Source organism: Delphinapterus leucas, chromosome 11 (assembly GCF_059928025.1).
Source record: "Delphinapterus leucas isolate spDelLeu-1000000601 "Yukka" chromosome 11, BTC_Dleu_Yukka2, whole genome shotgun sequence".
NCBI classification, from domain to species: Eukaryota; Metazoa; Chordata; class Mammalia; order Artiodactyla; family Monodontidae; genus Delphinapterus; species Delphinapterus leucas.
The window spans coordinates 96,351,879-96,367,583 of NC_143139.1; the positions used below are offsets into that span (position 1 = coordinate 96,351,879).

At 45.3% G+C, this 15,705-nt stretch overlaps 1 protein-coding gene across 3 annotated transcripts in view; it reads right to left on the minus strand.

Annotated features, from left to right (window-relative positions):
- The window catches only part of PACSIN2 (protein kinase C and casein kinase substrate in neurons 2), a 141,432-nt gene that overhangs the window by 43,473 nt on the left and 82,254 nt on the right, over positions 1 to 15,705 (minus strand). The window contains exon 1 of one of the 3 annotated variants that reach the window (XM_089921413.1): positions 13 to 149. The exons of the other annotated variants lie outside the window; for them this stretch is intronic. The gene's annotated coding sequence lies outside the window, so the exon portion shown is untranslated. Of the gene's footprint in view, positions 1 to 12; positions 150 to 15,705 lie in introns of those variants that run through there. 3 annotated transcript variants of the gene reach the window in all.

Sequence of the window (15,705 nt, forward strand, 5' to 3'; positions counted from 1 at the left end):
AAATTATGGTACCTCGAAGCCAAATACTCCAAATGCACGCACTCTGTAACCAGGCAGAGTCGCATGGGTGCCACACACGCACTCTTGCAGACAGCATGCTGGTAGGATCTCTGCTCCATAATCACAGAGGCAGCGTGTCCTTTTCATCCCTGGGATATAAATAAAGGCTGGACAGGCTTCTCTGGCCTGGGCCCTGGTGCTACGTTTCACAGCATTCCCTTCCTGTGGAATCCGATGCTCTTAGCCAGGGCCCTCCCAGAAGCACCCCAGTCCATGGTTGCAGCAGCAGAAAGTTTTCTACCCAGAGCAGCTGGTCTCTGCTCCAGGCTCCTCAGGGAATATCTGGGCTTTCGGCTCAGGCTAGTCTCAAAGTGGCCAAATCAAGCCACTGGCTGGGCTGCCTGGCCAGCTCCGGGGAGCAGCTGCAGGGGACAGGTGCAGGGAGATCGGGGGCCTGCTCTGGGCAGAGAAGCAGCTTGACACCTGAAAAGCTCATTTTCAGGAATTCATTTTCTGCCTGGGTTCAGCCCTGGTTTAGACACTAACAGAAGATGAGTTCTGCACAAGATTTATTAAGAGCCTACTAAGTGCCAGGAGCCAAGAAGAGATTGCCACCAGGCTAAGCACGAACAGACACAGACTTCTAGGAGCAAGAAACTGAATCACCGGGTACAGATGCCCTGCCCAGTAACAAAACCAAGAAACACCAGACCTGCAGAGGGCACTGGAGATGAGGCATGTGTATACCTGACCAGTGGAAACAAGGAAAGTCCATCTTTCTTTGCCCAAGTCACAGAGTGGCAACTTGGTAATTTTCCCTGTCAGTCCAGGGACCTGTTTCTCACCAAAGCACTGTGCTCAGCGACTGCGACATTCCCAAGATCAAGGCCAAGCTGACCCCACCAGCACCCCACGCAGCCACAGCCCAACGTGCAACGACTGCAGTCAGCTCACCTATCTGTGTGTGTGTTGTTTAGAGTTGCTTCTAATGCAGAACCAGCTCCCCTGCACAGATTCTCAGCTCTTGTTGCCCATCTCCCCACTTACACATTCTCCAAGCTTATATATGGATGTCATTAAGTAAATGCCATAATCTAAGTAAAACAAAATCAGGAAGGCCAATCTCTTTCTGTAAAACTGTGCAAGGCCTTCCATTTATATTAATAACTGACTTTTGGAAGCTCCGTGCCACCACTTCACTTCTGACTTGTAATAATTCAGAATTGATGACACTTTCCTTCTGAAGCCTCAAAGCAGATCTGTTCAGTCTCCTCTAAGAGGTCAGAAGTCAGCAAAGACATTCAAAGTCCTAGAGAGGAAACCGAGGCAAGGCATAAAAAAAAACCCAAGTAGACAAAGAAAGTAAGAGGAAGAACTGAAGATCTCCTGCCCAAAGAGTTAGTGAGATAATGTAGATGAAAGCCTAGGATGGTGGCAATCAGGAAAGCTCAGATTCACGAGCTCTACCACTGATGAGCTAGGTGACCATGGGAAAGCCATTCTGGTCTCTGAGCCCCAGCTTCCTGAGCTGTGTTCTACCAGGTTTGAGTGAGGGTTAGACGAAATGGTGCATGAAGGCCCCAGGATCCCAGGTTGCAGCCCATGGCAGGGCCTCCCTCAGTGAGAGCCTCGTCCTAGGCCAACACCCTTGGCTCCAAGTGTCCTCACTCTTCCCTTCGGCTCCACATGACAGCCGTAAGGCAGACAGGAAAAAAAAGAGGGGCCTGGGGGACCAGGGTCTGTACCACAGAGGAAAACCCAACTGGTATTAAAGCACCAGTTGACCTGAAAACTCATCTCTGACATTCACAGAGCCACACCAACTTCTGTGGGGCTTGAGGTCAGGCCGCCGCGGTCGCCCAAGCGGAATTCTCAACCAGCATCTCCCAAGGTTCCCCTTTCCTGCCCTGCAGTAGGGGTCCTGCCCAACCGTCCACCCCTCCCAAAGCACCCTGTACCACCCTCAGTGATCCTGGTCTCTCCTCCCTCTCTGATAACCCCCTCTCCCTCTCCCCATCACTGGTACGCCCCATGGTCCATTCTTGAGGCTCTTCCTGTACCTCCCAGCAATGTTTCATCCCTTCCTATGACTTCAAATGTCACTAATATGTGGGAAGCAGTGGCACCTCTTCCAAGAGTCAGCCCCTCAATAAAATAAGAATGAGAATATTTTCCTCACAGGACTGAAGGAAGATTAGAGACAGGGAATCAAAGTCATGTGGCATACATCTGACACCCTAGAAGTGGTAGCCATTGCTCTTAAAATCACCAACCAGCAAACCACCAAAAGATAGTGAGAAATGCCAGTGACTGGGGCTGGATTTGCTTTTTGTTTTCCCATGATTGTTGCTACTGGGATAAGCACTTGTACGAGGCTTCCCCTACCACCCTGATACTATCACCAGCCCTCCTTCACTCAGCAATGGGGAGGCCAGTCATCACCTAATGCCTGGGAAGACATCCTCATGAGCCAGACACTGCACTAAGTGTCTTGCATGTGCTGGCAATCTGCAAGGGTGCTGGCCTAGGATGAGCTTCCATTGAGGGAGGCCCTGCCATGGGCTGTGACCTGGGGTCCTGGGGCCTTCATTTAATCCTAATGACAACCCTCTGAGGGAAGTGTTAGCAACATGCTCCTTGTTAAAGGGATACTGAGTCACAGAAAGGGTAAGGAGCTTGCCCAAGTGGTGGAGTTGAGATCTGAATAAAGGCGGGTTCACACCAGCCATACTCTTAACCACTGACAGTAACTACCTCAGTGCTGAGCTCAAATCTTCTAGAACATAAAATGTGAAAAACAAACACTTGCTGCTGTTTCTTTATGAGTTACTACTAAAGTCCAGTCCTCACGGACAGTCTGCTGATCTTAGCCTTCATGTGCATGTGAGTTGCGACACTGATTTTAATCTGATTTCCCTCACTAATGTCTTGTATAAATTGTATGCGTTGCCCTATGTCCTACCTTTTCATTGCTTAACGGTGTCATCTGTTGCATAAATATTCTTAATTTTAATATAGTCTAACATCAATATTTTCTATTATAGTTAGTGCTTTTTATGTCCTGTTTAAGAAGTCTTTTCTTATGCTGAGGTCATAAAGATATTAATTTACCTTTATTATCTTTTAAATGGTTTTGTTTTGGTTGGTTTTTACTTTTCATACCCAGAAATTATTTTTATATGTGATATGATATATAAGTTTCATTTTTTTCCATATGGATATCCAACTTTCCAGCATTATTTGTTAAAAAGAGCTTATTTACTTCCATATTCTGCAGTGCCACCATTGTCCACAGATGTGTGGATCTTTATGTAGGCTCCCTATTCTGTATTCTGTTTGTTCTTGTGACAATACCACATTGTCTTAATTACCACAATCTTATAAGAATTCTTGGTATCTAGCTGAAGAAGTCCTCCGACTTTATTCTTCAAGAGCAGCTTGGCTATGCTTGGATGTATGCATGTACGTATTTATTTAGCTACACTGGGTCTTAGTTGCGGCACGGGGGATCTTTTAGTTACAGCATGCGGGATCTTTAGTTGCAGCATGGGGGAATCTTGTAGCTGCAGCATGAGGTCTCTAGTTCCCTGACCAGGGATCGAACCCAGGCCCCCTGTGTTGGGAGCACAGAGTCTTAACCACTGGACCACCAGGGAAGTCCCACGGCCCTCTGCATTTCCATATACGCCTTAAAATCTCCTTGTTCAGTTCCAACCAACCAACGAACCAACTAACTCTGCTGGGATTTTGATCAGGATCTCGTTGAATCCTCAGACCAGTCTGAGTTAATGGACATCTTTACAATACTGAGTCTCCTAATCCATGGAATGCATTTCATTTGTTCAGGCCTTCTTTAATTTCTCTCAATATTGATCTGTACTCTTTTTATAGAGTTCACGCACACCTCTGGTCAGTGCACTACTCAGCATTTAATACGACATGGATATTATAAACAGTACTTAAAAATTTTTTCACTTTAACTGTTTATTGCTAACATATAAAGCAACTGGTTTTTGTATACTTACCATGTATTCACCAACTTTGCACTATTTATTTCCTTTTTTTGTAATTATTATTTCTAATTATCTATAAATTCATTTGGATGACCTATATACACATTCATATCATATTCAAATAATGACAGTTTTATTTCTTCCTTTGCAATTCTTAGGGCTTTTATTTCTTTTCCTTGCTTTTTTGCACCGGAGAGGACTTACAATAAAATGTGGAGATCCTTTCTGGTCTCAAAGATGAAGTATTCAACATTTCACCATTAAGTATAATGTTTGCTATAGGATTTTTTAAAAATATATCACTTTTCAGGTTAAGGAAGATTCCTTCTACTACAATTCTACTAAGAGCTTTTATCACATATGGATGTTTGTGTAAGATTGGCTTTATTTTTCCTTAAATGTTTGGCAGAATTTGTCAGTGAAATAATCTGGGCCTGGAGTTTTCTTTAAGCAGTCCTAATGACAGATTCTAGTTAAAAAGTAGACTATTCACATATTTTCTATTTCTTTGTGATGATTTTGTAAAGTTGTGGTTTTCTAGAGAATCCAGTTCATTTTTTCAAATATATTAACAAAAAGCTGTTTATATTATCCTCTTATGATCATTTTAAAGACTGAAAGACCTGTAGTAATGTTCCCCTTTTCATTCTTGACATTAGGTTTTTGTGCCTTTTCTCTTCATCAGTCTCATCAAAGGTTTATTGATTATTCTTTTTTTCAAAGAATCAACCTTTTTTTTTTTTCCCGGCCACGCCGGGTGGCTTGGTGGGATCTTAGTTCCCTGATCAGGGATTGAACCCGGGCCCCTGGCAGTGAGAGGACCAAGTCGTAACCACTGGACTGCCAGGGAATTCCCCAAAGAATCAACTTTTAGCTTTCTTTCAACTGTCTGTTGAATATTTGTCTTCTTTTTCCTTGATTTTTTTCCCTTTATTATTTCCTTTCTTCTACCATGTTTAGGTTCAAGTTGTTCTTTTCCTAACTTCTGGAAATTAAAGCTTAATTCACTAATTTTCAGCCTTTCTTTTCTAATGTATGCATTTAAAGCTATAAATTTCCTTCTAAGCACAGTGTTTTTTTGTTTGGTTTGGTTTTTTTGTGTTTTTTGTCTTTGTTTTTACTATTTATTTTTTAATTTAGGCTGCACCAGGTCTTAGTTGTGGCATGCATGCAGGATCTAGTTCCCCGACCAGGGATCGAACCCAGGCCCCCTGCATTGGGAGCACGGAGTCTTACCCACTGAACCACTAGGGAAGTCCCTAAGCACAGTTTTAGCTATATTCTACAATCTCATTTATTTTTTCATAAGAGTCCCATGGGGTAGGCATTTTTATTTTCTTTTTTGCAGATGTGAAACTAAAGGTCAAGTAACTTTAAAAATATTTTTTATTGAAGTACAGTTGATTTGTAATGTTGTGCTAATTTCTACTATATAGCAAAGTAATTCAGTTATGCATATATATACATTCTTTTTTATATTTTTCCATTATGGTTTACCACAGGATACTGAATATAGTTCCCTGTGCTATACAGTAGGACCTTGTTGTTTATCCATTCTATATATAACAGTTTGCATGTGCTAATCCCAAACTCCTAATCCATCCCTCCTCCCCCTGGCAACCACAAGCCTGTTCTTTATGTCTGTGAGTCTGTTTCTGTTTCATAGATAGGTTCATTTGTGTCATATTTTATTTTTTTAATTTATTTTTTACAATATTTTATTTATTTATTATTTATTTATTGGGCTGCATTGGGTCTTAGTTGTGGCACGCGGGATCTTTCGTTGTGACGTGTAGGCTCTTCGTTGCAGCCCACGGGCTTCTCTCTAGTTATGGCACACAGGCTCCAGAGTGCACGGGCTCTGTAGTTTGCGGCACACGGGCTCTCTAGTTGAGGTGCGCAAGCTCAGTAGTTGTGGCACACGGGCTTAGTTGCCCGCAGCATGTGGGATCTTAGTTCCCCAATCAGGGATTGGAGGATTGAACCTGTGTCCCCTGCATTGGAAGGAGGATTCTTTACCACTGGACCACCAAGGAAGTCCCCCATTTGTGTCATATTTTAGATTTCACATATAAGTGATATCATATGGTATTTGTCTTTCTCTTCCTGACTTACTTCACTTAGTATGATAATCTCTAGGTCCATCCATGTTGCTGCAAGTGGCATTATTTCATTCTTTTTTATGGCTGAGTAGTATTCCATTGAATATATATACCACATCTTCTTTATCCATTCATCTGTCAATGGACATGTAGGTTGCTTCCATGTCTTGGCTATTGTGAATAGTGCTGCTATGAACTAAGGGGTACATGTATCTTTTGTTTTCTTGTTTTTGTTTTTTAAAAGTATTATTTTGGCTGCACTGGGTCTTAGTTGCGGCATGCAGGATCCTTTGTTGTGGCATACGGGATCTAGTTCCCCGACCAGGGAACGAACCCAGGCCCCCTGTATTGGGAGCATGGAGTCTTACCCACTGGACCACCAGGGAAGTCCCTGCATGTATCTTTTGAATTATAGTTTTGTCTGGATATATGTCTAGGAGTGGGATTGCTAGATCATATAGTAGTTCTGTTTTTAGTTTGTTTTTTGTGTGTTTTTTTTGCGGTACGTGGGCTTCTCACTCTTGTGGCCTCTCCCGCTGCGGAGCACAGGCTCCGGACGCGCAGGCTCAGTGGCCATGGCTCACGGGCCCAGCCACTCCGCGGCACGTGGGATCTTCCTGGACCGGGGCACGAACCCGTGTTCCCTGCATCAGCAGGAAGACTCTCAACCACTGTGCCATCAGGGAAGCCCTGTTTTTAGTTTTTTTGAGGAATCTCCATACAGTTTTCCATAGTGGCTGCACTAACTTACATTCCCATCAACAGTGTAGGAGGGTTCCCTTTTCTCCACACCCTCTCCAGCATTTGTTATTTGTAGACTTTTTAATGATGGTCATTCTGACTGGTACCTCATTGTAGTTTTGATTTGCATTTCTCTAATAATTAGCGACACTGAGCATCTTTCCATGTGCCTGTTGGCCATCTGTATGCCTTCTTTGGAGAAATGTCTATGTAGATCTTCTGTGGATTTTTCTATTGGGTTGTTTTGTTTTTTGTTGTTGAGTTGTATGAGCTGTTTGTATATTTTGGAAATTAAGCCCTTGCTGGATGCATCATTTGCAAATATTTTCTCCCAGTCTGTAGGTTGTCTTTTTGTTTTGTTTATGGTTTCCTTTGCTGTACAAAAGATTGTAAGTGGGTTCCATCTTTTTTTTTTTTTTTTTTTGCTTTTGCTTTTATTTCTAATGCCTTGGGAGACTTAGAGGTCAAGTAACTTGCTTAAAATTATAAATGGTGACAAACTGTGAAATCAAGGTTCAAAACCAGGTTCTGTGCTTCTAAAATTCAAGTTCTTCCTATTATAGTACATTACATATAATTAGTAGTTTATAGGTATTATGAATAAAATGCTATGAAAATATCAAGAAAGCAAAGTCAGGTCTCTTCCTCCACAGGATGTGGGAAAAGCTAGAAAGGGATTTACAGGCAAATAGGCTCTGCTTAGGTACACAGGAGAAGAGCTTCCTATCTGTAAGCAGGGGAAGAGGGGAGGGGCAAGAGGGGTTGACAAGATGGGTTAAGAGAGGCCAAGAAAATCTCATCTGTCCCTGGAAATCCATGATTGGTGATTTTATAAAAGTAACAGAATCAGCTCTCAGCCTTCAGGGCTCACTCAAGAATTGTTCTCCATGACGAACAGTTAGATTCATTCTTTTATGGCCAGGATTTGACTAGCATCACGATCAACCACTATCCCTGGGTCCACATGACCTCTTGAGTCATACCAGCGATAGCCAAGCTCAGAGATGGTCAGGAGGGCACTGGAAGAAAGGAGCACAGAAAGCATCATGTGGCTTAATGACACACTGGTCTTGTGTCAACTTAAAACTGGAAAGAAGGGAAAACCTGTCACCATCAGCTGCTCTTGGGGAGCCTCATTCATGCATTCAATAAAGATATAAATTTCAAGAACTGAACTAGTGCTGGGAATACAAACAGCTTGTAGGCTAGACCTCAATTTCTTTTAAGTAAAAATGAAAAACTAAACTAGACTAGAATAATGGGAAAATCAGGAGATACTCAAACGTTAAATTTGTCAAACACAAACAGAATACTCTTTGCCCTTTTAGTACTGTAATTAAAGTGAAATTGGTAGTAAATGCTTGATGACAATCTAAATAAAATCACAGGATATCTGCTCTACAAATTTATATAAGACAAGAAAAACTGTGATACTCAATGCTATGGGGTCTTAATGTACCAATCAACTTGCGACGTTTTTTTCTTTTAATGTATTTGTAACTTATAAAAACAAAAATAACCCATGTTTTCCATAGAAAACTCAGAGAAGAGATTTTGGGAGAGAAAGGAAGAACAGGAAGAAAGATTATCCATAGTTCCATCACTCAAAGACAACACAATGCATGCTCTTCCCTCAAAGCTTATTTCCAGTCATCACTTAATTCCCTCCTTAAAGTGCAAAGTGGGGTGGGAATAGGGGTGGACATGTGTGAATAGGGGGCCTGAAGCTGCAGACAAATAAGTCTAAGGTAAGAGGAGAGGGCACAGGGCACAGCCTACACACAAAGAGAAAAATAAGATTTCTGAACAAAGCCCCTGAATGTCCAGCCACACACTGGTGCTCTGTTCTAGTGTGTGCAGGTTCACTTTAGTATGCCCCCCTCCTGCGGGGGAACCAGCTACAGACCAGGTCGCACCCCAGGAACACGCTCAATCCCACAGTGAAACCAAAGCCACCAAGGAAGGAACTAGAAGAGCTGCCTAATGGCACCACTCAGGTGTTCAGTAACTATCTAATGACTGAAAGACGGCCCCAAAGAAGGCTCCCTGGGCTGAAGTCAGCCATGTCTGTGTCAAGTAAAGCAAGCCTGCTTCAACAGGTGTGGTTCTGTTGCTCCACCTGGAGCCCAGGATAGGCATAAACCAACATCTAAGCAGCTTCCACATACCGGGCATATCTTAGCACCAGCTTTAGACATATTATTTTTGTTCCTCAAAAACCCTGCAAAAGTGGATTACTGTGCCCATTTTACAGGAAGGCAACCGAGGTACAAACCATTCGCCAGGGGCCCCACAGCTTGCAAATGCGAGGCCGTGACTCAACCCAGCCTGTCTGACTCCATATTGCCCAACCCTAGCAGGACACCTCAACTCCAGCCTGAGTCATTCCCAGCTCTGGGAAGCCTGCTTGGCTGGGAGGCTGCTCCCTAGAAAGGGGGCTTGATTCTCAGAGCTGTCTTATTAAGGGCCAAAGACCCTGACCTGTCAGGGAATATTACTCAGAATTTTTTTTCCACACACAAACATCTTTAACCATAAAAATGAACCTGGTTTCAGTACACTCTGGGTAAAGAAACATGTAAGTTGGGGAACCTGAGACTTCTGAGGACAACAAGAGAACCTGCAGACTTTGCTTCAAAGGGAGATCAGGTTGGGCACATTTCCTAGTTCTGCTTCCTTCATTCTTTCAGGGTCTCAAAAGACTTGCTATGGCACAAGCCGGTCGCTAATGCCAAATAGTACTGAATGCTCCTAAGATCCATTTATCAATGCCAACAACATAAATGTATATTTAAAAATTAATTGGGTGCATCTCAACAGGAAGGTGAAGTTCCTTAGAAGACAGCGTGAGGATGGGTGGAAAACAAGTGTTAGCTTCACCTCTGGGAGCGCGGCCCCCATCCCTCCGTATGGCCCTGTCCGCCTCTGGAAGGCAAGGGCAGCACTGGTGCTCCTGCCCTCCCAAGTATGAAGAGGCTCAGGGGTGATAACGGATATGGAAGAGCTTTGGGAAAGTGCAAAGTGACAGACAAGTGAGTTAGTACTGCTCTTCCCAAGGACAGGTACTGAGTCTGGCACTTCTGTAGTATATTTCAGACTGTCTAGCACCCAGCAGTTGACTGACTATTTCTCCCTAAAGAAACTGAACTACAGGACTCGACGACAATGCTGAATGAGTTCCGCTACCTCGGAACACATGCTGCACGTGAGGGAGAGCGCTCCTGTCAGACACTCTTCCTGCTCGTGGGCCCGGTCCTAATTCTATCTTGTGGGCTACACTGCGCACCAAACACGCTGAAACAGGCTTTTACACTCTAACCTGGTGACAGGAAAATATCTGAATCCCAAACAACCGCTCTGAAATGAGCTTTTGGGATGAGGTAGTGTATACTGAGTTATTCTTGATCCCTTCCCATCACAACAGGTGAAACAGACAAGAATATATGTTCCCCATGTATTTCCTTCAACTCTGTTTCTCTCCCCCAAATCACACTAAAACAGTCAGTTCAAAAGAGGTGCACACATCTCTCCCTCCCTGCCCCTAAGGGCCCACTAGGTTGACAAGAAGGAACCTGTAATAGTGCAGCGACAGAGCAGCAGGCAGGATGTGCCAGAGGAAAGCAGACAGGTCTGGGCTGGGAGGAAACTAAGAAAACCATCCCAGAGGCCAGGGTGGGGACGAGCCTTCCCAGGGCAGGGGTGCCGAACAGAGCACAGAGCTGGGGGAGGGGGACCGAGGAGCAATCATCACAGTAATTTTTAAAACTGCACTTGTGACCATCAGGTCCAGACACCCTTCAGGGAGGCCCACCTGGGGCCTTGCCCAGCCTCTGCAGAAACGCAGACATCCTCCCTCTTAAGGCAGAGGCCAACAGGGAAACCCAGATCAGCTTCTAATGCTCCAACCCTCTAATGCTAATCAACCCTCTTCTTTCATGAACATGAACTGATAACCAAGGATCTTCAACCATTAAATAAATAATAATGAAATAAAAACCCAAACCATGAAAGAGTAGGACCAGGATAAGCAGGACAACTTTTACTTTGAATTGATCTCTGGGGAAAACACAGATATTTCAGGGAACAAGAGAGAAATTCTATAAACGCTGGTAAGAATTCTCCAAGAAAGTCAAGGGTTATTGCACCCGTAAAACAGGAACAGGCTGCTATGAAAAAGGAGTGATTAGGAAGTAAGTAAATTTTTTTTAATTTTTAAGAACCTTATTACCAAAATAAACATTTTAATGTTTGGTGTGTATAAGAGAATGACAAGATTAAAGAGGAAGCTAGTGACCTAGATGATAAGATCACAGGGACTTCCAGTCACATAAAACAGGAGGAGACTGGTTAAAGGACAGGGAGGAGGCCAGGCTGGAGGTCTCACAGGTGGGGAGGTGCAGGGGAAGCCCTGGACTGCAGGCTCTGCCACGTGTCTCACTTACCACTCGGCTCTAGTGCCCCCCAGTGCTGCACACAATAGGTGCTCAACAAAGATCTGAGTGAGTGAATAGCAGGTGGGGATTTCCAACCTCTCCCTCCTTTTCTGAGGCCTCTGGGAGGAGCGAAGCTCTGCTGTGGCCACTCAGGGGACTGCTGGTCATCAGTGGAGTGGGCAGGCTCCCCTCAGAGACTTTAAAATTCCAGTTGCACAAGGGGTAGGGGCAGTGTGTTTCTGCCCATTGAAGGTGTAAAAGCAACAAATTTGAGCCTTGAGAGCAAGAAAATCCTAAGTGTAAAGATGTACAAATCATCCCCCCTCCTCCTTCCCCTCTCAGTCCTGAAAAACACATTCGTGGTCCCTCATGTGTGTCCTGGGAACACAGTAGGCCCTCAAAAGATGCTTGCTGAATACATTCAGGAATCCAGGAATGACCGAGGTGGGGGAAATGGTTCCCAGATCTCTGGACTCCAATGACTTCTGCCACTGATGTAAGTACACACCATGAGTCAGAGCCATTCCCAAAATGGTGCACAGAGTATCAGAGGTTAACAGAGGCTGTCAAGGGTGCCCTTGGTCCAGGTTGGGAGCTGGCATAACATCTTTCCTCCCCTCCGGGCTTGATAACACATATATCAAGTAAAGAAAGGTACAAATTACATAAGTACATTCAGCTCGCCCTTAATGCCCTTAATTCATTCCAAGAAATAAAAACAGAACAGGTCATTAGGCCAAAAGGCTATTACTATAAAGAAAGAACATTCCGAGAGAAGGCACATGTTGCTCATCTCTCTGAAAGTCAGCCTTGGAGAAGCCATCTCTAATCTCTGTAACTCCAGAAGGCAGCACAGAAGGAAGGCGTCCTCACTGCTGCCCACACACAACACTGGCTCGGCCTGTACTGCCCTGCAGACCTCGCTGTGAGCACACACTGGATCTAAGGTTTGTTCCTCCTTCATTACCCAGGGTGGGAAATTCTTCACTCATTAGAAGTGACTACAATTTCTTCTAAGCCACTGTTTGGCCTGGAGTGAGGAGAGGATCAATCCTTAAGTAAGGAGTGGATTTACCCATTCATTCTACAAACAGATGTTTGAGTACTTACTATGCGCCAGGCACTCTTCTAAGTCCAGGGTTTGGAGCAGTGTACAAGACAGACACGGTCCCTGCCTGCCTGGGCCTGACGTCCTAATAGGGCAGACTGACACACAGTAAAGTAAAAACAGCCACGAGTGTGGAAAGGGCTAGAACGGAGGTAAATAAGGCGTTATGAGAGAGTGGAGGGAAGAACAGGGGGAAGGACTTGTGAAGGTAGAGTGGTCGGGAGGACCCAAGGTGGAGAGCAAGTGGGGGTGTGAAGGACGGGGAGGGGCCTTTCCAGCAGAGGGAGGCCCCAGGGAACAGAGGTCACTGTTCCAGTCCCAGCAGGGCAGGAGCCCACAGGCTTGCCTGAGGTGCCACTGAGGACTCCAGGGAGGAATGGTCGGCATCACTGGTGAGCTGCCTGGTAACTCAGATCTTGTATCTGTGCTAGCAGATAAAAATTCAAGCCTCAAGTGCTTGTAAGATATGCTATTGAAAACCAAGCACATATATATGCATAGTGTTCCATACCTATCTGTACCTGTGCTGCCTCTCAACATGTGATATATTTAACCACAGAGAAACACCTAGCCTTTGACCCAACTATTTCTTCTAAAACTTTTCCTACAGATAAACTCACCCAAGGATTAAAGGTAGATGTTCACTGTGGCCCTGTTTTCAACAGCAAGAAAAATAAGACACTGAAAACCACCTCACTGTCCATCAAGAGTCACAAGTGCCGATACACCTCTGGAGTGGAACACAGGTAGCCAGAGGAGAGAGAGGGCGGGGAGCTGTGTGCACAGACGCGAAAGAATGGCACATCGGTGTTCCCTCATATCAAGTGGCATCAGTGGGTTGTAGCACGGTGATATAATCTGATCCCACTGTATTAAAACACAATTAGGTACCCACCAAAGTGTGCCAACTCACAGCAAGTCCCAGCGGGGTCTCAGACGTGGGGGGGTTGGGCTCTCACATTTCATCTCGTTCTAACCAGTTTGAAAATTTTGACTATCACCATGTAATACTTTTAGGATACAGCAACTAGTTAATAAAAAATACCCTACTTTGTTTTGTTAATGGCCTGTGCTGGAATGAAGGAGGGGCCCTCTGTGCCACGTGACTGCACCACAGCCTCGAGAGAGGACTGACCACCTCCTCTTCAGAGGTGTCCAAAGCCCTCGCCCCGGCACCTCTCCGTTGCATAACCGCAGTCATCTCCCAGTGGTGTCCTGGCTCCCCCACTGCCCTTCACAGGGATGCTTTCAAAACTCAAGTCAGACCATAGAGCAGTCATTCAGTAAAAACTTGCTGGATGAATTCAGGAGGAGAAAAGTTGAACTGAAAAGTCTGGGTAGTTTTGATTCATACAGACTGAAGATCCACAGATGGAAAATGCTGGGGCATTTATGCCCAGGTATGAAGATGCTTTAACTTATGAAGATGCTTTAACTCTACTGGTTAGAACTCTCTTATAAACACTCTGCACATGTTAAACTAAACCACAGTTGGGTTTAGTAACCACCGTGCGGGATGCGTGGCTCAGTCCCGGCTGTCTACCAGCAGCCACACAGGAAGCCCTTCTCCTGCTCAGCCGCGGGGCCTGACCACCATGGGCGCCCACAAGCTCCTGGGTCCTCTCTGCCTCCAGCTCAGGCTATTCCTGTATGTCCAGTCAGTCCCTCCAGAGAAAGGACGGGCTTTCCTGCTTCTCTCTGGCCCTCAAGCCACCTCCCACCCGGCCGGTGTCCAGGGAGTAGGGCCTGAGGTAATGCACTCCTCTGCACCATTAGCAAAGCAGGAACGCTTTTTTTTAATGGCTCAAATGTCCAGCACAGACTATTTTGTTGCCAATGATTTCATCTGGAAAAGTGAACATTCCTCAAAGGAAGAGATAGAGATCAGCAAATAAAGAGACTTATATCTCTGGAACATTGTGTAGTGCATTGACTTCAACAATGGAAAGCAGCTTGTGCACTGCGAGATGCTCAGTTTTAAAGGTTGTCCGCTACCAAGGGAAGCACATGCCACAACTGGGCAAGTCCCAGGCCCCAGACCGGGAGGGAAGGGTCCTCCAGAAGCACCTACAAGGGCGGGCAGTGTGGGCCGAACACACTCAAAGGTACTTCCAGAGATGAAAAAAACAGTCAGCATCTCTCACAGACAAAGCTTGGTGCTGCTGTGAAAACCACCTCCTGAAACTAGTAAAGGATTCGCATCCACTTGATGGCACAGAACTGCCTGCTGCAAACTGAAGTAAGAGCTGGTGAGAGGAAGGGGAATTTCAAGAACTCTATTAGGACACAGCCATTCTGCCAAAAACAAACATGGCTCAGACCCTGGAATGTCACAGTTCAGAAGAAAAGACAAAAAGAGTGGGGGGAAAAAACACATCTTATTTTGTTTAGCCAACACTACAGGGCCTCTTCCTCCCACAGAAAAAAATCATGTTGGGTTAAGTTAAAGAAAAACAAAATTTTCTAAACAGGGAAGCTATTCCACAATATCAAATGTGGCGCTGCTTTGATTCAGCACAGCATCAGTTCCAAAGCAGGTGTGTTCCCACTCAGGTGTGACCACCCGGCCTCCATAGCTTTGCTCATTCAACGTACCCTGTACTGCTAAGCCCGTGACAGTTTCAAGTCCAAATATCTACTCTTTTGGTCACCACAAGGCCGTCAAAACCAATGAGGGCTCCTCGTGGCGGGGCTCTGCTCTGCTAGCCTTCATTCTCATTACTCAGCCCTTTCTTCTCCTGTCATCCACTGTCTGTCTGTGCTGCAGTCATGGCCAACAAGCCACCCTGAGCACCTCCACTGCTGTCCACGCCGTCTCCCCATCACTCCTAACAGCTATACAGCATCGCGTCTTGGCCCCACACGACCACGCCAGGCCCTCACAGTCACACCTCGGGGGTTTGGGTCTTTCCCAGTCAGAGCCAAGACTGGGGGAATGTCACGGTACATACGGTTTCCCACTCTGACTCTATCCAGTTACTTCACTAGGGGCTCTGGGCTCACAGGTTCTAACGATATTTGGTGAACCTCTCAAATACAGTTTAGAAAGCAAGAGGTCAGGGCTTCCCTGGTGGCGCAGTGGTTGAGAGTCCACCTGTCGATGCAGGGGACACGGGTTCGTGCCCTGGTCCGGGACGATCCCACATGCCGCGGAGCGGCTGGGCCCGTGAGCCATGATCGCTGAGCCTGTGTGTCCGGAGCCTGTGCTCCACAACGGGAGAGGCCACAACAGTGAGAGGCCTGCGTACCGCAAAAAAAAAAAAAAAAAGCAAGAGTTCAACCTGACATCCTCAATCTACATTTAAGGG